The sequence below is a fragment of the Odocoileus virginianus genome, unplaced genomic scaffold (assembly GCF_023699985.2).
Source record: "Odocoileus virginianus isolate 20LAN1187 ecotype Illinois unplaced genomic scaffold, Ovbor_1.2 Unplaced_Contig_34, whole genome shotgun sequence".
Lineage (NCBI taxonomy): Eukaryota > Metazoa > Chordata > Mammalia > Artiodactyla > Cervidae > Odocoileus > Odocoileus virginianus.
Window position 1 is genome coordinate 590,824 of NW_027224351.1, and position 24,355 is coordinate 615,178.

A 24,355-nucleotide genomic window follows, 5' to 3' on the forward strand; every position below is an offset into this window, starting at 1 on the left:
ACATGCAACTCCAAAGTGCCCATGTGGTTGCTCAGAACAGGAACAATCAGCAGTAACACACTGAATGTAACGGAGAACTTCTTTGCTCTTCAATCAACATTGCCCATTCCTTTCACCATCTAGTTAGACTAAGAAGCCAGGTCATGCATAGTTTTATACATCTGTACTAGTCCAGAGAAACAGTATATATATATATATATATATATATATATATATATATACATACACACACACACACACACATATATACACACACACACACATATATACACACATACATATGCATATATGTTGTTGTTTAGTCACTCAGTCGTGTCCAACTCTTGTGACCACATGGACTGTAGCTCGCCAGGCTCCTCTGTCCATGGGATTTCCCAGGCAGGAATACTGGAGTGGGTTGCCATTTCCTCCTCCAGGGAATCTTCCTGACCCAGGGATCAAACTTTCATCTCCTGCACTGCAGGTGGATTCTTTACTTGCTGAGCCATCCAGAAGCTCAATAAATATCCAGATATACATGTATATGGGGCTTCCCAGGTGGGTCAGTGGTAAAGAATCTGCCTGCCCAATCAGGAGACACAGGTTTGATCCCTGGGTCAGGAAGATCCCCTGGAAAAGGTAAAGTAATTGCCTGAAAACTGCCCTGAACAGAGGAGCACGGTGGGCTACTGTACAAAGGGTGGCAGAGTCACAACCCAGTCTCTAAGCACACAGCACACACATGGATATTTATTAGGAGGAACTGGCTCATGTGATTACGGATTCTGAGGATTCCCACAGTCTGCAGTCTGCAAGCTGGAGATCAAGGAGAGCTAGTGCTGTAATTCTATTCTGAGTCCAAACGCCTGCGAACCTGGGGAACCAATGGTATGTTTCAATCTGAAAATGGGAGATCAATGCCCCAACTCAGCAGGCAGGCAGAGAGAGAATTCAACCTTCTTCTATCTTTCTGTTCTATTCAAGACCTCAGTAGATTAGATGATGCCCACTTATGCTGGGGGAGGGCTGTCTGCTTTGCTGAGCACACTGATTTAAATGCTAATGTCATCTGAAAATGCTCTCACAAACTTACCCAGAATAAGATTTAATCAGGGCCCAGTCAAGTTGACACATAAAATTAACCATCACAGTTATATAATTAGCTTTTTAAAATGCAAAATAATGGCCAGAAGTGTTTAAATGCAATTAAACTCTGACTTCATTTACTTATCTATTATTGTCAGTAAATGATGATAAGGAGTGCTCAGGGACTTCCTAATGTCAAATAATGTATGTTTAAAACAAGATTTAATCAACTTACCTTAAACTATTTCACATAGGTGTATCTAAAAATGAATTATTGATTAAAAAAGTATAAAAAATTTCTACAAAGTAACCACTATTAATTTTACAGTTTTAAATATATTCTTTTCCATTATGGAAACCATGATGGAACAGAGTCACCACTTTTTAAGGTAGGGACAGTGACAGTTCAAAACACAATATTCTAAGTTTATAAGAGAAATATAGATTTGATTCATCTCATCTTAAAGCTACTAAATATCTTTTTTCTTTTAACTCAGAGCTGTCAAGGAGGATTTTGACTACAAAGAGTCTAAGCATTGTAAAAAGAATTTCCATGGCTAATCTAAAGAAAATTGTCAAGAATAAAAGGAGTAGGTCCATTTTGCCCTCAGGACCACAGTGAGGGGAATGGTGGTGGCAAGGCTGGGTGGTGTATAAGGAGCTTCCTTGACGGAAGTGGGTTAATCCTTGCTTGCCTCCTACTTCTATCTACTTCAGAAAAGTAGGGAAGAGAGGAGTTTCAATGAAATGGGTAGAGGAAACTTTAAGGAAACTCATGGAAAAGTCTAGCTTACTCCTCGTCTCTTATCCTGGAGAAGCAGGTCCAGAGTTGCTTGTGGTAGACCCTACCTGGGGAGGCAGCACAGCTCGCGGTTCCCTTAGAGACCTTCTTATCCTGTTGTCATCTGAGAAAAGTGAAGAGAAATGAAAGCCAGCTGTGTCCAACTCTTGGCAACCCCATGGTCTGTAGCCCACCAGGCTCCACTGTCCATGGAGATTTCTCCAGGCAAGAATCCTGGAGTGGATAGCTGTTTCCTTCTCCAGGGGATCTTTCCAACCCAGGGGTTGAACCAAAGTCTCCCACATTGTGGGCTTCCCTTGTAGCTCAGTTGGTAAGGAATCTGCCTGCAGTTCAGGAGACCTGGGTTCAATTCCTGGGTCAGGAAGATACCCTGGAGAAAGAAACAGCAACCCACTCCAGTATTCTTGCCTGGAGAATCCCATGGACAGAGGAGTCTGGCAGGCTACAGTCCATGGGGTTGCAAGAGTTGGACATGACTTAGCAATTAAACCACCACCTCCTACATTGCAGGTAGATTCTTTACTGCCTCAGAAAAGGAGAACATCAAATCCAGCTGGTCCACCCTCTTTCCCAGAATTTGACTCCTGACTGCAGAGAAGCAGCAGCTTAGTGGATTGAATGTCAATGAAACTTCTCCAGGAGCAGAGAGGCAAGCACCTTGCTTCCCAACTCCCTAAACTCAGGGTTCACAGCATCCTCTGCATGATGAGCTATTTTAATGTCCTTTAAAAAAGAATTATTGACAACCTTAGTTTCTGTTACTTATATCAAAAGAACTGAACTACTATCCTCCATAAGTGAATAATATGCTATCTTTCTTTTTTCATAACTTTTTGTTCTAGTTCTGTGAAAACTGCCATTGGTAATTTGATAGAGGATTGGGTTGAATCTGTAGATTGTCTTGGGTAGTAGAGTCATTTTAACAGTATTGATTCTTTCAATTCAGGAACACAGTATATCTTTCCATCTCTTTGTGTCTTCAATTTTTTCATCGGTTTTCAGAGTACAGGTCTTTGTTTCCTTAGTTAGGTTTATTTCTAGATATTTTATTCTTTTTGATATGATGGTAAATGTTATTGTTTCTCTAATTTATCTTTCTGTCTTTTAAAGCTGTGTCTTGCTGGACCCTGCTATATTGTGTTCTAGTTTTGTCAGAGACTTCTTTTTCATAAAGCAGATCTTGGTCATTCACGGTCTCTAGTTCTACCACTTCAGTGATAACTCATTAGGTAAAAAATTAAAGTTACTAAAAAACTCCAGCAGGCAGAAATGGACAAGAACTCTGTTATAGTAATTAAAAATGCTAATTAATAACATGACTTGAGATTGCTATATTTCTTCTATTACATATTGAAATATCTACCTCCTGCTTTGTTTATCCCACCCCCACGAATATGTGTAACAATTCAATTTACTTGGCTTTTGTTAACCTTGCAAAGCAAGTGATTAGGAACCAGAACTAGAGAAATAAATAAGCATGTTCCTTGCTTCAACAGAGCTTAAAGTTTAAATGAGAGAATTTACATGATCCATGTAAGAGATAGCTAAGTGTGGTAGAAGAGAAAAAAAAAAAAAAGTGAGAAGTGAAAACAAAATACCAAAGCGTAGGAAAAGAAAAGAATGTGTGAGACAGGGACTTCCCTAGTGGTCCAGTGGCTACAGTTTCATGCTCCCAATGCAGAGGGCCTGGGTTCGATCCCTGGTTAGGGAACTAGATCCCGCATGGTGCAACTAAAGATCCTGTATGCCACAGTGAAAATAGAAGGTCCCACGTGCCACAACTAAGACTGGGCACAATCAAGTAAATAAAAACAAAATACTCAAAAAAAAAAAGGAAAGAAGAATGTGTAAGACAGTTATCTGGAAGAGTGGGGCCATCAAAGTTGGGTAGAATTGTAACAGAGATGGAGGGACATTATATAAAAAAACCACACAGGGAGGGGCATGAGGAGAGTAGCTACCTGATACAGATCTGTGATGATTTTACTTTCAGCTGTCTTTCTGTCTCTCTTCCCCAACAGTTAAGTGATTCTCCCACAAGCTGCTGCCTAGGCGTTTCTATCAAGTCATGGCCAGAAATTATGCCAATGGCCCTTATGACCTGCTGCTGGTAGCTAATTGTTGCCTCTCCTCTGTTATGTTTCCATGACCTCACCCTTTTACATCATCTATTTTTTTTTTTTTCTCTCGTACCAGGAGTTAACGCTCCAACACACATGCAACATGTTCTGTTGGCTAAGCATCCTGTATCCTTTCATTTCTGTTTTGAGTTGAGAGCCATTTGAATGTAATAACTTTTTCTGCATTTATTCAACATGCTTTTATTACAGAACGATTATGAGCTTGAGGCTTAGGGATGTCAGTTCCAGATTGCACATGGAAAAATGGCTGCAGTTCACTCTAAGCACATGTGTATGTGTGTTTATTCTCAAAGTACAGCAGTCCTGCAAAGAAGGCAACCATCAGCTCTTTGTGGTGAGTACACCTCTAAGTCTTTGTGGCCTCATAATGCTTTAGCAGTGCTCTGTGAGGGCACCTTAAGTGGTCAACCACCAAGTCTGAAAAATAGAGCCTGGAGCTGGTGATTTCGGCTGTGACATCCAATCCAGACCTTGAAGACAAACTGGTTTGGGGAGCTTCTGAGAACCTCCCATTTCTGAACTTCCTCCTAGGATGTGAGATTTGGAGCTCTTTGTTCTGTGTCTGAGTCATCAATCATTATCCACAAAAGAAATGTCACTAAAAAACTCCAGTAGGCAGAAATGGACAAGAACTCTGTTAGAGTAATTTAAAATCCTTGACTTGAAATGTGCATACATGCTGAATTAGTTCAGTCGTGTCTGACTCTTTGCAGTGACTGTAAACCCAAGAAGAGGAAATTTGTCACTGCTTCCACCTTTTCCCCTTCTATTTGCCCTGAAGTAATGGGGCCAGATGCCATGATCTTAGTTTCTTTGTTTGTTTTTTTAATATTTAGTTTTAAGCCAGCTTTTTCACTCTCGCCTTCACCCTTGTCAAAAGATTGTTTAGTTCCTCTTTAATTTCTGCCAATAGAGTGGTATCATCTGCATATCTTATGTTCCTGATGTCTCTCCCACCTATCTTGATTCCAACTTATAACTCATCCAGCCCAACATTTCTCATTATGTGTTCAGCTTATAAGTTAAATAAACAGGGTGACCACAGAAAGTCCTGTGGTACTCCTTTCCCAATCTTGAACCAGTCAGTTGTCCTATATATAATTCTAACTGTTGCTTTTTGACCTGCATACAGGTTTCTCAGGAGATAGGTAAGATGGTCTGGTATTCCATTCTCTTTAAAAGCTTTTCACAGTTATGATACACAGAATCAAATGTGAGCTGCCTATTCACATGAAGTAAACTTAGTTCTTTTAAATTTGCATTCAATGTATCTCATTATTTTAAATTGATTTCCCTGGTGGTCCAGTGGTTAAGGGTCTTCTCAAGTGGCACTAGTGGTAAAGAACCTGCCTGCCAATGCAGAAGACATAAGAGAAGCAGTATTAATCCCTGGGTTGAGAAGACCCCCCTGGAGGAGGGCATGGCAACCCACTCCAGTATTCTTTCCTGGAGAATCCCAGGGACAGAGTTACTTGGTGGGCTACAGACCATAGGATTGCAAAAAGTCAGATGTGACTTAGCATGCATGCACCACTGGTTAAGACTCCAAGCTTCCGCTGCAGGGGATGTAGGTTTAATCCCTGGTTGGGGAACTAAGATCTCACGTGCTGCATGACCTAAAAAATTTTTTTCAAAACCATGAGAGATTTTAAACCCACCCCCAAATAGAGTGCTAGCTTGTTTTAAAATTTTGTATCTTTAAAAAAAAAAAAACAAAGCATTGCAGATACAGCTAAAAACTGCTTCCCATCTCCTGTTTTTAGTTTTTCTTGGATCAGGTGGTAATCCAAATCTTTATAACTGCTTTTATAGCCTTCTCAGACACTGAAACTTTCTGTGTCTCTTTCAATGTAGTAGCTAGATTCATTCTAGTAATAATCTTCACTTTCTATTATTTTCATTTTTAATTGACGTAGAACTGATCTACAATGTTGTGGTTTCTGGTGAATAGAAAAGTGACTCAGACACATATATATGTATCTGTCTGTGTGTGTGTGGGGGTACATATATGTGTGTTAAGTCACTTCAGTAGTGTCTAACTCTTTGTGACCTTATGGACTGTAGTCTGCCAGACTCCTCTGTCCATGGGATTCTCCAGACAAGAACACTGGAGTCGATTGCTGTGGGGTTCTCCAGGGGATCTTCCTGACTCAGGAATCAAACCCACATCTCTTATGCCTCATACACTGGCAGGCAGTTTCTTTACCAGTAGCATTACCCGGGACTCTTATATATAACACACACACACACACACACACACACACACACATATATATATTCTTTTCCATCACATTTACTATAGGATATTTAATGTATTCTTCCCTGTGCTATACAGTAGGATGTTTCTATTAATTTCTGGTTTCTAAGTCATTTACCAGAAATGTCGCAAATGATTTACTAATACTATTAATTTTGCTCCATAAACTTATTAGTTTATATTTCTTCAAGGTTAAATAAAAATAATGAAACAAAATTTCAAATGAAACACTTTTAAAATTAAAACACATAGATTTAAAGTAATTACTTTCCTCAAATGTATTTTTCTAACCTGTTCTTAGAAAAGAAACCTTTTTCCTACACATAGAAAGTACATGATAAGAGATTCCACTTTAAATTTTAAGGGGTCAATGTATTCAGAATAATAACTCCCATCTCGAATTCATAACAGCAATAATAACATTTTAAATTAGAGTTCTGATGAGTTTTTAATGAAAACAACAAAATCATAATTACTGTAGCAAGTACAGATAAAAGACTAAATGATGGTTTTGTAAACTCTTCAACATCTGACTGTTATTTATTGATTTCTTGTGCCCTGTGTTTCAGGCAGATACCTACCAGGAGGGCACACAAGGAGGACACAGGAGGCTTCAGGCTGCCAACACCCCATCACAGGAGTAGGAAGCTTCTTTAGGTCAGCTACAGCAAGAGTCATCTGCCTGGGCTGACCTGTGGACAGAAGGAAACTACTTCCTAGAGTAGGCATAGCAATTATTATTATTCCAGGCCGCTAAATGGGAAATTATAGGAACAGAATTAGCGTAGATGTCTTTGGTAGTCTAGATCTTCTTTATCACACAAGAAAAAGGAACAGGGAAGAAAAGAAAAATAATCTATTTGAAAAAGAAAACAAAAAAGTCCAGAGCAGAAAGAGCAAGAAGAAAGAGAAAGAAAAAAACATGTGATGATGTTACTCCTCAGCATACGGTTAAAGGCTGACATTAATCAGCCTTTATGGTTAAAACTGCTACCCCTGCCCCTATGCATAGGGCTACCATATTCCTAGATGGATTCCCAATAGCCACATGTGCCTAAACCAAGGTGGAGTCATATCAGAGTGCATCAGTCTAATCACCCCTTGCCTAGAGATGTGCTTTCCACAAAGGTTGAATATATCAGACTGCTCTTCCAAGATATTTCTAAATCAGAGTAGAGCAAGATGTCTTTCTGGTTGTGGAAGCTGGAAGATGTTAAACTCAAAGCTCACAAGAGGCAAGGCTCCCACCGCAGGGCAGAGACTGATATGCGGGAGGGACTGAAAGACTGTGTGGTGTGGTTTGTCTCCTTGGTTCCTGCTGCTCCTGAAGCTCAGCTGGGTCTTCCCATTCACAACAGGATTTTCCATTTTCCTGTACTAACTCGAGTTGGTTTAACTTTGGGAATCATAAATGCCACAGCATGAAAGTAAAACTGAAAGAGAAAGAGAGACTAGGACAAAACATATAATGAAGGAATGGAATAATAAAAAAAAGACATCCACTACATGTTGTTTTCATGAAACATGTGATCATTTTGGGGAGATGCCATGGCAAGGAGTTGAGAGCAGCCTGCATCTAACAGCCAGGAAGAAGCTGGGGCCCTCAACCTCACAAGCACAAGGAAATAAACTCTACCAGTAGCCTGATTGAATTTAGCAAAAGATCCTTCCCTATTTGGTCTTCCAGATGAGACCCTTGGCTTCCCAGGAGGTGCTTCTGTTAAAGAATCCATCTGCCAATTCAGGAGGCTCAAGAGAGGCAGGTTTGATCCTGGGTCAGGAAGATCCCCTGGAGGAGGAAATGGCAACCCACTCCAGTACTCTGCCTGGAGAATCCCATGGACAGTTAAAGCCTGCCAGGCTCCTCTATCCATGGGGTCGCAAAGAATCAGACATGACAGAGCAGCTGAGCACACACAGAGATGAGAACACAGACCTGCCTGACGCGTCCACTGAAGTCATGCACAGGGCAAAGATAAGCCTATATATATACATATATAATCAAGAGGCTTTCCAGGTGGTGCTAGCGGTAAAGAACCCTCCTGCCAATGCAGGAGATGTAAGAGACGTGGGTTCGATCCCTGGGTCAGGAAAATCCCCTGAAAGAAGGCATGGCAACCCACTCCAGCATTCTTGCCTAGAGAATCCCATTGACAGAGGAGCCTGGTGGGCTACAGTCTATGGGTTGCAAAGAGTCAGAGAGGACAGAAGTGACTTAGCATGCATGCACACATATATTATTAAGCAGCAATAGATAATACAAATTTGGTACCTGGACATGTTATCTTGCTATAACAACTACATGAAAATGTGATCATGACTGTGGATGAAGGCAGAAGGAGGATAAAAGAATTTTAAGAAGCGTGAGAGAACAACTAAATTTCCTGGAATAGACTGTTAGCAGAAATTTGAGAATTGAGGATGGTATTGGTGAGGGCTCAGAAGGAAGTGAAGAGCATGTTATTGGAACTGAAAGAAGTGTGGTCATTGTTATATAGTTTCAAGAGCTTGCAGAAATTGTCTCTTGCAGTTATTTCAGAAAAGGAATTTATAAATGATGAACTTGGTTCCATAGCTAAGGAGGAAAGAGGTAGGTATCTTCTGGTTTGTTCTTGCTACTTACAATACAGTGTGAGAGGAGAGAGATAAATTAATTCAGAGAAGAACTTTTAAACAAAAAGGAGCCAGTTTTTGATGACTTTAAAATTCTCCAGACATCACAGAAAAAAAAAAAAAACAAACAAGAGTGTGACTAAAAGAATTTTGTTAAACCTCAGAAAGATCAAATGGTCAGAGTGACCAAATGGTCAGAGTATTCAAAAGGCCTTTCAGGTGATCAAGGGTATCATTTCAGTCACACCAGAAGTCTCTAAAATCCTAGAGAATATTGTCTTTGAAGCTTCACGGCAGAAACACAGGTAGAGAAGGGCTTATCTAAAAGGCACATGGGGGCATTTGTCTACTGATGTAAACCTCAAGGAAATCCATGAGAGACTCACAGATTCTTTTTTTTTCCTTGTTGATCAATATTTTTCTAGTTTTTTTTAATTGAAGTATAGTTGATTTACTGTAGTAAATATGTATATTTACTAAGTTATCATTGTGTTAGTTTCTGTGTACAGCAAAGTGATTCAGTTATACACATTTTTTTTAACATTCTTTCCCATTGTGATTTATCACAGGACCTGGAACAGATTCCCCTGCACTATCCAGTAGGAACGTATTGTTAATCCACCCTCCATACAACGCTCTGGGTCTGCTGACCCCTGACTCCCATCCTGCCCCTCCTCACCCCGCCTCTGCAACCACCGGTTTGTTTCCTACGCTGTGAGTCTGCTTCTGTTTCATAGGTAAGTTAATTTGTGTCACATTTTAGATCACATATGAGTGATATCACACCCTATTTATCTTTCTCTGTCTTACTTCACTTAGCATGATAATTTCTAGGTCCATTCATGTAGCTGCAAATGGCATTATTTCATTCTTTTTCAGTTCAATCAGTTCAGTCACTCAGTAGTGTCTGACTCTTTGCAACCCCCATGGACTGCAGCTCTCCAGGCTTCCCCGTACATCACCAACTCCCAGAGCCTGCTCAAATTCATGTCCATCAAGTTGGTGATTCCATCCAACCATCTCATACTCTGTCCTCCCACTTTCAATATTTTCATCAGGGTCTTTTCAAATGAGTCAGTTCTTTACCTCAGGAAGCCAAAGAACTGGAGCTTCAGTTTCAGCATCAGTCCTTCCTGTGAATAGTCAGGACTGATCTCCTTTAGGATGGACTTGTTTGATCTTGCAGTCCAAGGGACTCTCAAGAGTCTTCTCCAACACCACTGTTTGAAAGTATCATTTATCTGGGACTCAGCTTTCTTTACAGTCCAACTCTCACATCCATACATGACCACTGGAAAAACCATAGCTTTGACTAGATGGACCTTTGTTGGCAAAGCAATGTCTCTGCTTTTTAATATGCTGTCTATGTTTGTCATAGCTTTTCTTCCAAGCAGCAAGCATTTTTTAATTTCATGGTTGCAGTCACCATCTGCAGTGATTTGGGAGCCCAAGAAAATAAAGCCTGCCACTGTTTCCATTGTTTCCCCATCTATTTGCCATGAAATGATGGGACCGGATGCCATGATTTGTTTTTTGAATGTTGAGATTTAAGCCAGCTTTTTCACTCTCCTCTTTCACTTTCATCAAGAGGCTCTTCAGTCCCTCTTCACTTTCTGCCACAAGGGTGGTATCATCTGCTATCTAAAGTTATTGATATTTCTCCTGGCAATCTTGATTCCAGCTTGTGTTTCATCCAACCTGGCATTTCACATGATGTACTCTGCATATAAGTTAAATAAGCAGGTGACAATATACAGCCTTGACATACTCCTTTCCCAATTTGGAACCAGTCTGTTGTTTCACGTCAGGTTCTAACTGTTGCTTCTTTACCTGCATAGATTTCTCAGGAGGCAGGTAAGGTGTTCTGGTATTCCCACCTCTTTTAAGAATTTTCCACAGTTTTTTGTGACCCACACGCATTCTTTTTAATGACTGAGTAATAGTTGATTGTATAGATACAGCACATCTTCTTTATCCACTCATCTGTAGATGGATATCAGGTTATTTCCATGTCTTGGTTATCATAAATAGTGCTGGTATGAACATAGAGGTGCATATATCTTTTAAATTTACAGTTTTGCCTGGATATACGCCTAGGAGTGGGGTTGCCATAATATGGTAATAGTACTCTATTTTTAGTTTTTTGAGGAACCTCAATACTCTTTTCCATTGTGACTGCACCAACTTACATTCTTACCTAGTGTAGAAGTGTTCCCCTTTGTCCACACTCTCTCCAGGATTTGTTATTTGTAGACATTTTACTGATGGTCACTCTTTATAGTTTTGACTTGCATTTCTCTAGTATTTAGAAATGTTAAGCATTTTTTCATGTGACTGCTGATCATCCGTATGTCTACTTTGGAGAAATGAGACCCACAAATTATTGATAGAACTATATCAGTAAAAATCTTGCCAGTTTAAAATTATTTTTTAATTTAAAAAGAGTTTATCAAAACCATAAAATTCTACTGGCAGGAAGCAAGTTGCTAAAATCATTCAACTGCAAATACATAAAACCCTCATGGAAAAGAGAAGATGACTCACATGGCTGAATCACGAATTCAGAGGGTAGAGCCAATAGCCATGGAAAATTATTTCCATTCTTTGAAATCTAATCAGGAAACTCCTAACATTTTACTGACTGTTTCATTGTTAGAGACCAGTGACTATTCTGTACTTTGTTTTTTCTCCTTCATAGAATATCTATTATCATTGTCATTGTTGTCATTTAGTCACTAAGTCATGTCAACCCTTTTGCAAATCCATGGACTATAGTCTGCCAGTCTCCTCTGTCCATGGGATTTCCCAGGAAAAATGCTGGAGTGGGTTGCGATTTCCTTCTCCACAGGATCTTCAAACCCAGGGATTGAACCCACATCTCCTGCCTTGGCCGGCAGATACTATGCCTCTGAGCCACCTGGGAAGCCCAGGAATGTTTGCAGCTGTTATCAACGACTATCCCACCACTGAATGCTGGGTACATGAGCAGGGGACAGGTAAGCTGAGCTTAAACTGGCTGCTGACTCTGTAGATTTACAGATTAACTGATGAAGAAGAGCTTCCAATAGACAGTCTCATCCACACCTAGAATTGATTTACATGAAGAGATTCTTAACTCAGAATCAGATGCTGATGCTCTCATGGGATGAGGCTCTTGGAGACCTCAGGATGGGATGAAGGTGTTTTACACTTGGGAGGGGCGTGAACCATCAGAAGCCATAGGGGAGACTGTGGCAGACAGGCTTGTGGGGGTGGTCCCCGTGTCATATTGCAGCTGGTGTCCTTGAACAGCTCCCTTCCCTTGAGTGAGGACAGGATATGTGACTCACTCCTAACCTATAGAATACAGCAATGGTGATAGACATATGTAATCATGCACACAGGATTAAGTTGAATGAATGGTGACTTGTCTTGCTGGAGACTCTCTCTTGCAGACTGCAATGAAGCATGCAATTATTTTGGAAAGGCTTACATGGTGAAGAACTGTAGACAACCTTTAGTTGCTAAGGGCAGCCTCTGGCTGACAAACAGTAAAAAGCTGAAGCCCTCAGCATTATAGCTGCAAGAAAATGAATTCAGCCAACAGAATGAACCAGCCTAGAAGTGGACCCTTCCCCAGTTCAATCTCCATATGAGAACTGATATATTGAATGTGGCCTCATACAGAATCCAACTAAGCCTTGTCTGTACTCCTGACTCACAGAAACAATGAGATACAAATGTGTGTTAATTTATGCTGCTAAATGTGGGCTAATATTGAGGCAGGAGATGCAGGTTTGATCCCTGGGTTGGAAAGACTCCCTGGAGAAGGAAATGGCTACCCACTCCAGTATTCTTGCTGGAAAATCCCATGGACAGAGAAACCTGGTGGGCCATACGCCATGGAGTTACAAAGAGTCAGACACAACTGAGCATGCACACAGTATTGTTATGCAGCAATATATGTCTAACAGAAAGTAAGAAAAAGAGAAAAAAAAAAAAACATTGAAGAAGAGAACAAGTATAAGCTAAAAGAGAGGAACCAGGCCCTACTATACAACACAGGGAATTGCGCTCAGTATCCTGTTTTAAACCACAATGGAAAAGAATATGAAAAAGAATATGTACAAAATAACTGAATCACTTTACTGTGCAGCAGAAATTAACACAATATTGTAAATTAACTATACCTCAATAATTTTTTTTTTTTTTTTAAGAGAGAGGGAAGAAAAGGTAGCCAAGAACAGTCCCCGTGGTAGAGTAGGCACGAAGGTTTCCCTGGGCCAGATGGGTCTTGCTGATGCAGCCTCAGGGCAGCGGACACCATCAAGCATGTTCCTCCTGCAGACTGGCCTTTGGAGAATCAGCTCACTGGTTCTTGGGAGAAAGAAGAAGGCAATTCAGAGTATGTGGGCCCTAACTAGTAAGCACCAGGGCAGCACCATGAGAAAAAGAGCAACAGCCCTAAGAGGACAGAAGGAGGTACTGAGGAGTTGGAGGAAACTGCCCACTTTAGAACAGTCTCGAAGCCTGTTCCAACAGGTACCTCCTGTAGCTGCTGAAAGCTGAAGCTTTCTGCCAACTTGTTATGGCAGCTAACAGTTGCCTTATCAGGAGCAGATATACTATCAGAAGACAGTTCCAAGGCTTTGCAGGAGGAGCTCAAACTCTAGCTCACAACAGTCTCTTTTGAAATGGAGTAATGAGCTTTGCTATAAGCCTGCTGCTTTTATAGGACAGCCTCAAGAAATTTTCACAATAAATCAAAGAGTCATATATCTCTTTTGAGATGCTGATTCTTAATTCTCACAGAAGTAAGAGGAAACGAGACATCCAAGAAAGTGACTTGTCAGGAATCATCAATCTCCTCCTTTGGTCAGTAAAGCTGTCATCACATAATTCCTTAGATTATGACTTCAGGAGTTTTATCCAGCATGGCTAGGCTGGATTTCTGAGTAATCTTTTATCCTATTGCTGCTTCTGAACATTTGGCCTTATTGAACAAGTAGTTCTTTAGATGAACAAACAACAAGCAGAATCACAATTGCCCACACCTCCCGCACATCTGCCATTTCTCTTAGTGAAACAGTAGTTCTATCCAGTTTGAACAATGGCATGGATGATGCTTAATGGAGGTTGTTTACCATGGACTTCGTAACAGTATGTGTCAGAGGTAATGCTGTTGTCTGAAATGCTTCTTGAGTAATTAAGAAAGAGTTGCACACTTTTGTTTAATAAGAGTCTCTTTTTTGAACATAGCATTGGTAAGTGGAGATTTCATACATGCCTTAGATTAATTGTTTTAATGGAAGTTGATGTAAAACATTTATTAGTAAGGAATGGAGGCTAAAATATAATCCACTTGGACAACTGACTTTTAGTGATTGGTAGATTAGGTCCACAACCCCTGATCTGAAGTCCTTGGTGCCAAATGTGATTCATAATTCAGGGTTTCTCATGTGTGAGAAAGGTTACCTCATGTATATGCATATACTGTACTGATTATGATTTCTGCAAAAACTTATGAGTATTTACATTAAACAGGATAAAAGTTTTATAAATACCATCAAACAATGTAGGCTTTATTGTTTATTGAGTTCAGGTTCAGCCAGATTTTGACATCTTGACAGTTCTTGTTTGTTTTAGAATGTTTTGTAATTCAGAATTACAGTTAATGGATGTGGACCTTTAATAACAATCACCATTAACATGGATAGTGGATGAACCCAGACAAACAAATACTAAAGTTATTTACAAAAATAGAATAAGGAGAGCATCGGGGAAACATGTAAAGATGGAGAATGAGTTTTTAATGTGTTCTTATTATAAAAGTAAAAAAAAAACTAGGTCTCCTGCAGTGAAACTCTGTTCTCCTGGGGGAAGGAGATTAATGCAAAAAAGCAGGTGGCTCCATTACAATTTAAATCTGTGATGAAGGAGAAGGATCTCATTTTGGTGTCTATAGTGAAAACATAATACAACTACAAGACAGAATGCTCACTTAAGGCAATGATCTTCTATGTCCTAAATCAATATTTTTAGATCCAGTGATATGTGTTTGGAAAGGGAAAAATATATAAGAAACATATAAATATGATATTATAAGTTGAATTGTGTTCCTCCCAAAATATATATTGAAGTCCTAACCCCAGAAATCTCAGAATGTAGCCTTATTTAGAAATAGGGTTATTGCAAATGCAGTTAGTTAAGAAAAGGTCATAACAGAATACAATGCACCCTTAATCCTATATGACTCGTGGCTTTTTTTTTTCAGTGACATGCAATATCTTACTTCCTCAGCCAAAGTTTGACCCCATGCCCCTTGCAGTGGAAGCCAAGAATGTTAACCACTGGATTTCCAGGGAAGTCTTTATGTCTTTAAAGTAGGAAGAGAAGGCACACAGGCAGAGTTACACAAAGACGACCACACAAAGACAGAGGCAATGGCTGGAGTGAAGCTCTACAAGCTGAGGAATGCCCAAGATTGCTGGCAATCAGAAAAGCTAGGAGGAAACAGCAAGAAGTACGCCCCCACCCCCGCCCCACCCCCTGCAAAGACTTCAGAGAAAGCATGGCCCTGCCAACACCTTGATTTTAGAGTGCTGCCTCCAGAACTATATGAGAATAAATTTCTGTTCTTTCAATTCATCCAAGTTTGTGGTAACTTGTTTCAGCAACCCTAGGAAATAAATGCATGCTTTGATGAGGCTTATATTTTTCACTATTCAAGAATACTAATATTTTCAGCAGTAAAAATAAATATCCTAACTCATGTTAAACTTAACCAGTTTTGTTTAACATTATTGCTCCAGGAAAAGGCAGAGTTTATAAGTAATTTAGTTGGATAGCATCACCGATTCAATGGACACGAACTTGGGCAAACTCCTGGAGATGGTGAGGGACAGGGAGGCCTAGCGTGCTGCAGTCCATGGGGTCACAAAGAGTTGGACACAACAACTTTGTGACTGAACACCAACAACAATATAAATAATTTATTCAGTAAACTACTTATGATGTAGGGGACAACAACTATTTTACTCTCCTTTAGAAAGAAATAGTATTAGCATTCATCTACTAGAGAGATTTACTTCAATAAAATGAAAATGGCTGTAATGAGAAAAAGTTAACAAACAAAGCTATCTAGACAAGAATCTGATGGCAAACCTGGTTCAGGTCACATTTGTAAGGTTATGTTCCTCAAATTCAGCTGCAAACCTACTAACAAAATACAGTGATGCTTCCAAGAAGGGCTCGAAATGAAATGCTGGTGTAGCTTTCCGAGAAATTCTCTTAAATATTTTCACAAAAATATGGTGACACAAACATGAACACCTTGACCCCTGCAATTTATAACTTTGGCTGCATTTCTTCTTTTCATCATCTTGTAGTTCTCCTTAATAGACTATTCCACTACAGTCTCCAAGATCATCCCACTGTTTCCTGTGTTTTTGTTATTCATGATTTCATTCGTCTTATATCTGCTTCCAGGAAACATCCTCCTTACCTCTTCAACCTGTCGATACCATGGGCTTTCTTTACAGCCCATTCTCAGGCCTACATCATGACTATCTCAGCCTGCAGTACTTCCTCTATTTTATGAATTCCTAAATTTCTACAACTCCTTTTTAAACAATAGCCAGGGTGATTTTCTGAGTTTTTTCTGGTGGGTTATGTATCCTTAACTTGCAGTAGCATTAACTTCTTAACAAAATTTTCTCCAGTGGCTATTTGCCACATGAAAATAGAGCTACTCCCTTGTGTTTGAGTTGCTGAATCATGTCTGACTCCTTTGTGTTCCCTGGACTGTAGCCTTCCAGGCTCCTCTGTGCATGCGATTTCCCAGACAAGAATACTTTAGTGGGTTGCCATTTCCTTCTGCAGGGGATCTTCCCAACACAGGGACTGAACCTGTGTCTCCTGCATTGCAAGCAGATTCTTGACCTCTGAACCACTGGGGAAGCCCCTAGACAAGCTCAAAATTGAGAGAAACAACCATTGTTTCTTCTTCAAGTACCACTGGCCATGTGCATACCATTGACTCTAGAAATGCGAATCGGGAAAGATGACTTTCAGTCTGGGTGATCAAAAATGCATCCTGGTAGAGTACACTTCACTCATTCATTTATTACACGAATACTTACGGATTCGCAGTCTGCTCCAGGCATGCTCAGCTCCGGAGGTACATGCGGAAAGGCAGTGTGGGCAAAGGCCACAGTCTAACAGGGGGAGTGACTAAATGAGAGTGAAAATAATTTTATAATCAGCAACTCCTCTCATTATATTGTTTGGGAGGAATGAAAATTCTATTTGTAATGTTTTGTTTTGTTTTCTTCACCGAGTACTGGTCCACTCAGAGTAAGCAAAGAGGCAGATAACAACGTGCGAATATTGTGCTTTCTTAGACCTGTGTGACCAGAAAACAGGAATTTCATGATCTCTTTCATTTATAATTTGAGGAGAGGAGGAGTAATGTTGGAATGTCTGTAACAATCATTTTTTCAAGTATCTTTTCTGATAGGAGCTCTGACTGCACATTTTTAACATGGTTAATCAGATCAGAGCAAGATATCTAATTATGTACTTATTAAACATGTAGTAAATGTATAACACCCAAGAAAGTTATTACCCCCAAAGCGCCTCTCCCTGAAGAGGCGGGGCCCACTTCCCCTTTGGTGACTGCCAGTTTATCTCCTGTGCCTCTGGGCCCCTTTCTGTTTTCATATAAGGTCATTTATGCTATTTTTATTTTAGATTCCACATATAAATCATATACTATTTCTCTTTCTCTGACTTACTTTGCTTATCATCCCTAGGTCCATCCGTGTTTCTGCAAGTGGCATTGTTTCACTCTTTCTTATGCTGATTAATATCCCGCTGTTTATGTATACCATATCTTCTTTATCCATTCACCTGCTGATGGGCACTTAGGTTGCTTCTGTGTCTTGGCTATTGTAGTTGGTGCTGCAATGTGTGTTTTCAATAGAGGAACATACCCAGATGCTGTATTCTCATCAGTATCACTTCCAGTTCCTCTAGCTGTTGCTGAATGCTAGGAGCTGGATGGTCATCCTGAACTGGGAAGAAGGTAGGAACTATTCAAAATGCTTTTGCTAAGTTTTTGTGGTTGCTATTGCTCAGTCACTAGGTTGTGTCGACTCTTTGCAGCCTCGTGAACTGCAGCATACCAGGCTTCCCTGTCCTTCACTATCTCCCTGAATTTGCTCAAACTCATGTCCATTGAGTCAGTGATGCCATCCAACCATCTCATCCTCTGACACACCTTCTTCTCTTGCCTTCACTCTTTCCCAGCATCAGGGTCTTTTCCAATGAGTCAGCTCTTTGGAAAGTTTTGGACCTTCAGCTTCAGAACCAGTCCTTCCAGTGAATATTCAGGGTTGATTTCCTTTAGGATTGACTGATTTGATCTCCTTGCTGTCTAAGGGACTCTCAAGAGTTTTCTCCAGCACCACAGTTCAAAAGCATCAATTCTTTGGTGCTCAGCCTTCTTTATGGTCCAGCTCTTACATCCATACATGACTACTAGAAAAACCACAGCTTTGACTAGATGGACAAAGAAATGAAACACTTTAATTCTCAATGTTTCAAATGCTGTGAATTGCATTATGGTAAGTAAATATAGTTTTCATTTGGCATAACTGTGTACACAGCCCATTTGACTATGTGACAGCTGGGCATGCAGAACCCCACTGGAATTTTCGTTTGAACTTTCTCAAGCCCAAGATTCACTGCACAGATGCGGCGGTTTAATCTGGAGACACACATGTCTGGTGCACATAGGAACCCTGAGGAGCACGTGCCCGGGCACATTTCACCGGCAGCCTTCCTTCACTATCTTTCTCTCGCTGCTGCATATTATTTTGCTTCAGATGAGAAATGGATGTGAGTATGTTCAGTGCAGTCGTGGGTGTCCTTTCAAATACATGAAGTGGTGAGATCGTTACAATAACCAAATACATGGACCACATTGCAAGAAATGCTATTACGACTCCCATACATATCTCTTTCTTAAATGATTATTTTGGGGCAGAGTCAGGTGCCCAAAAGCTGCGACTAACGTTGCAGTGCATAGGATCTTCACTGCCGTGTGCAGGCTCTTCATCACTGCATGTGGAATCTTGGCCCTCCCCACCACCAGGGATCGAATCTGCGTCCCCTGCATTGGAAGGCAGATTCTTAACCACCAAGAAGTCCCATGACTTCAATATTTAGATTGTGACTTGAGATAGCTTTCTTAAAGTAAACTTCTTCAGATGTAATATGCTTATGTTTGTTGCCACATATTCAACAATATGAAAGTACAGCTACTGAAAAGAAACACAATAAAAAGAAAAAAGAGAAAGCTCTCATCTCTCCATAAAAACACTTCTTACGCTAATACTGTTCACTAAATCTGTTGAATTAGAAGACAGCAAAATTTCCTGATGTAATATCTTTCTCTTTCAGACATACTTTGTGCTGGAAAAATATATGACTGGAATGGCTCCAGTCATATAATTTCAGAATACATTCCAAAGTATTTTAAAATGCATTGAAGTCTAATAGATTCAGTAAGTATTTATGGAATACCTTTATTAAGGAGTAAGGTCATATCCTGCATTTCTCATCAAATATCACCATAAAAAGATGTTTTGTATTTAATGTAGCTACCAGAGAAGAGAATAGAAGTATGAATAAAATGCTTACTATATTTTAAGAAGGGACTCCAGTAAGAGACAGAGATGTGTAGGGGCTTGAAACTTAGCCCTTATCTGATGCCACAATACAGAATTGGGATTGAGGACCATTGTTCACCTTGATCTGCATCACCTTGGGCAAGTCATGATTCCCTCTTTTATTCAGGGGTCTCACTCAGAATATGCATGGACTGCAAACCTCTGAACTCCGTTCCTCTCTGAGTTTGAAACGCTACCCGGTCCCTCCCTTACTCGGCTCTGCAAAGCTCCCGTGCTCTTCACGGGATCTCTTGACTTCTTAGATGTGGATCCTCCTTTGACATCAAAGCCTTAATGAAGTATATTAGTTAGTGAAAGTTTTAAGAAAAGATGATAACAAGTATTTTAGTCAGAAATTATTGGGTTTTATGTTCTCAAAGGATGATTTATAAAGTAATCCAGAAAATTGGGATCTTCTCTTCCCCTGCCATCCATTTGCAATTAGCTTTAATAGAAATAAGTGAATTTTCTGGTGGAAGAATGGGCCATTGTTTTATTCTTACTGTGTATTCAGTTTTGAAGACTTTGCATCTCCTCCAAGATAAGATGTGTAGGGTTGTGCTTGAATTCACAGAATGAATGGAAAGTATTATCAGTTCCCTAGAAATAATCAACGAGAAGATACACATTCAGACTATAGTGATTACACTTTTTTTAAATTTTAAATATGCTTTCCACACAAAATTAAATTGAAGTATATTACAATTCACCTTTGCTTAGATTTTTAAATTGAAGATTCTTTCAAAGAGACAATTTTCAAGGATACAATGTTAAAATATATAAGTACTTTATAATAATTAAACATTTGAAAACTGTTTAGTAGTAGATGCTCAGAGAAGGCGATGGCACCCCACTCCAGTACTCTTGCCTGGAAAATCCCATGGATGGAGGAGCCTGGTAGGCTGCAGTCCATGGGGTCACGAAGAGTTGGACATGACTGAGCGACTTCACCTTTCACTTTTCACTTTTATGCATTGGAGAAGGAAATGGCAACCCACTCCAGTGTTCTTGCCTGGAGAATCCCAGGGATGGGGTCGCACAGAGTCGGACACAACTGAAGTGACTTAGCAGTAGCAGTAGATGCTAATTCATTGTAAGCATTTAGGATCATTATAGTTGCATTCAAAGTCTTCCAAATGAATCACTGAATTAAATAGAAAAATGATGCAAAATCAATAATCTGTAGGGTTTGTTTAAAGACTCTTGAAAGCTATCACCCTGTTTTCTATTATCTGTCAGGGTGTACTTGTAGGCACTGTTTCTGTGTTCACAGCACCTGAGGTTTTGTGAAATTGATCCGAATCTCAAGTCCGCTCCAGACAAGTTTAAGCTGCTTGTCACCACCACTGCGCAGTGATTCAGTCGTGGATAGGTGTGTAGCCTAAATAGGTGTAATCTGAGTAATGACTGGAGTTTGCTTACTGTTTGAGCGAAACAATGCTCTTTTCTCCTTGTTTGGTCAGCGTGTGGCCGGGGGGCCTGCTGTGACCCTTCTCTGGCAGGAGAGGCATCTGGAGGAAGAACCAACAGCACACAGGTTAGAGCACAAGAGAGAGCGCGGGGGACAGAGCCGGGAAGAGGTCAGAGCGCAGGAGAGAGCGCGGGGGACGGAGCCGGGAGGAGGTCAGAGCGCAGGAGAGAGCGCGGGGGACGGAGCCGGGAGGAGGTCAGAGCGCAAGAGAGAGCGCGGGGGACGGAACCGGGAGGCAGTCCGAGCCCAAGAGAGAGCGCGGGGGACGGAGCCGGGAGGCGGTCCGAGCCCAAGAGAGAGCGCGGGGGACGGAGCCGGGAGGAGGTCAGAGCGCGAGAGAGAGCTCGGGGGACGGAGCCGGGAGGCGGTCCGAGCCCAAGAGAGAGCGCGGGGGACGGAGCCGGGAGGAGGTCAGAGCGCGCGAGAGAGCGCGGGGGACGGAGCCGGGAGGCGGTCAGAGCCCGAGAGAGCGCGGGGGACGGAGCCGGGAGGCGGTCAGAGCGCGAGAGAGAGCGCGGAGGACGGAGCCGGGAGGAGGTCAGAGCGCGAGAGAGAGCGCGGGGGACGGAGCCGGGAGGAGGTCAGAGCCCGAGAGAGAGCGCGGGGGACGGAGCCGGGAGGCGGTCAGAGCGCGAGAGAGAGCGCGGGGGACGGAGCCGGGAGGAGGTCAGAGCGCGCGAGAGAGCGCGGGGGACGGAGCCGGGAGGCGGTCAGAGCCGAAGAGAGAGCGCGGGGGACGGAGCCGGGAGGCGTTCAGAGTCGAAGAGAGAGCGCGGGGGACGGAGCCGGGAGGCGGTCAGAGCCGAAGAGAGAGCGCGGGGGACGGAGCCGGGAGGCGGTCAGAGCGCAGGAGAGAGCGCGGGGGACGGAGCCGGGAGGCGGTCAGAGCCGAAGAGAGAGCGCGGGGGACGGAGCCGGGAGGAGGTCAGAGCGCGAGAGAGAGCGCGGGGGACGGAGCCGGGAGGCGGTCAGAGCCGAAGAGAGAGCGCGGGGGACAGAGCCGGGAGGAGGTCAGAGCGCGAGAGAGAGCGCGGGGGACGGAGCCGGGAGGCGGTCAGAGCCGAAGAGAGAGCGCGGGGGACAGAGCCGGGAGGCGGTCAAAGCGCGAGAGAGAGCGCGGGGGACGGAGCCGGGAGGCGGTCAGAGCGCGAGAGAGAGCGCGGGGGACGGAGCCGGGAGGCGGTCAGAGCGCGAGAGAGAGCGCGGGGGACGGAGCCGGGAGGCGGTCAGAGCCGAAGAGAGAGCGCGGGGGACAGAGCCGGGAGGCGGTCAGAGCGCGAGAGAGAGCGCGGGGGACGGAGCCGGGAGGAGGTCAGAGCGCGAGAGAGAGCGCGGGGGACGGAGCCGGGAGGAGGTCAGAGCGCGAGAGAGAGCTCGGGGGACGGAGCCGGGAGGAGGTCAGAGCGCGAGAGAGAGCGCGGGGGACGGAGCCGGGAGGCGGTCAGAGCGCAGGAGAGAGCGCGGGGGACGGAGCCGGGAGGCGGTCAGAGCGCGAGGGAGAGCTCGGGGGACGGAGCCGGGAGGCGGTCAGAGCGCGAGAGAGAGCGCGGGGGACGGAGCCGGGAGGCGGTCAGAGCGCGAGAGAGAGCGCGGGGGACGGAGCCGGGAGGAGGTCAGAGCGCGAGAGAGAGCGCGGGGGACGGAGCCGGGAGGCGGTCAGAGCGCGAGAGAGAGCGCGGGGGACGGAGCCGGGAGGAGGTCAGAGCGCAGGAGAGAGCGCGGGGGACGGAGCCGGGAGGAGGTCAGAGCGCGAGAGAGAGCTCGGGGGACGGAGCCGGGAGGCGGTCCGAGCCCGAGAGAGAGCGCGGGGGACGGAGCCGGGAGGAGGTCAGAGCGCGCGAGAGAGCGCGGGGGACGGAGCCGGGAGGCGGTCAGAGCGCGAGAGAGAGCGCGGGGGACGGAGCCGGGAGGCGGTCAGAGCGCGAGAGAGAGCGCGGGGGACGGAGCCGGGAGGCGGTCAGAGCCCGAGAGAGAGAGCGCGGGGGACGGAGCCGGGAGGAGGTCAGAGCGCAAGAGAGAGCGCGGGGGACGGAGCCGGGAGGAGGTCAGAGCGCGAGAGAGAGCTCGGGGGACGGAGCCGGGAGGAGGTCAGAGCGCGAGAGAGAGCGCGGGGGACGGAGCCGGGAGGAGGTCAGAGCGCGAGAGAGAGCGCGGGGGACGGAGCCGGGAGGCGGTCAGAGCCCAAGAGAGAGCGCGGGGGACGGAGCCGGGAGGAGGTCAGAGCCCAAGAGAGAGCGCGGGGGACGGAGCCGGGAGGAGGTCAGAGCGCGAGAGAGAGCTCGGGGGACGGAGCCGGGAGGCGGTCCGAGCCCAAGAGAGAGCGCGGGGGACGGAGCCGGGAGGAGGTCAGAGCGCGCGAGAGAGCGCGGGGGACGGAGCCGGGAGGCGGTCAGAGCCCGAGAGAGCGCGGGGGACGGAGCCGGGAGGCGGTCAGAGCGCGAGAGAGAGCGCGGAGGACGGAGCCGGGAGGAGGTCAGAGCGCGAGAGAGAGCGCGGGGGACGGAGCCGGGAGGCGGTCAGAGCGCGAGAGAGAGCGCGGGGGACGGAGCCGGGAGGCGGTCAGAGCGCGAGAGAGAGCTCGGGGGACGGAGCCGGGAGGCGGTCAGAGCGCGAGAGAGAGCGCGGGGGACGTAGCCGGGAGGCGGTCAGAGCCGAAGAGAGAGCGCGGGGGACGGAGCCGGGAGGCGGTCAGAGCCCGAGAGAGAGCGCGGGGGACGGAGCCGGGAGGCGGTCAGAGCGCGAGAGAGAGCTCGGGGGACGGAGCCGGGAGGCGTTCAGAGCGCGAGAGAGAGCGCGGGGGACGGAGCCGGGAGGCGGTCAGAGCGCGAGAGAGAGCTCGGGGGACGGAGCCGGGAGGCGTTCAGAGCGCGAGAGAGAGCTCGGGGGACGGAGCCGGGAGGCGGTCAGAGCGCGAGAGAGAGCGCGGGGGACGGAGCCGGGAGGCGGTCAGAGCCGAAGAGAGAGCGCGGGGGACGGAGCCGGGAGGCGGTCAGAGCCGAAGAGAGAGCGCGGGGGACGGAGCCGGGAGGAGGTCAGAGCGCGAGAGAGAGCACGGGGGACGGAGCCGGGAGGCGGTCAGAGCGCGAGAGAGAGCGCGGGGGACGGAGCCGGGAGGCGGTCCGAGCCCAAGAGAGAGCGCGGGGGACGGAGCCGGGAGGAGGTCAGAGCGCGCGAGAGAGCGCGGGGGACGGAGCCGGGAGGCGGTCAGAGCGCGAGAGAGAGCGCGGGGGACGGAGCCGGGAGGCGGTCAGAGCGCGAGAGAGAGCGCGGGGGACGGAGCCGGGAGGCGGTCAG

At 44.7% G+C, this 24,355-nt stretch overlaps 1 long non-coding RNA gene across 1 annotated transcript; it reads left to right on the top strand.

Annotated features, from left to right (window-relative positions):
• The first annotated feature begins 4,078 nt into the window (after positions 1-4,078).
• Positions 4,079-15,454, top strand: LOC110137218 (uncharacterized). The gene is made up of 4 exons (XR_002313877.2): positions 4,079-4,342; positions 6,835-6,986; positions 9,448-9,615; positions 15,132-15,454. It is a non-coding gene; the product is annotated as an uncharacterized lncRNA (long non-coding RNA).
• Positions 15,455-24,355: the final 8,901 nt, after the last annotated feature.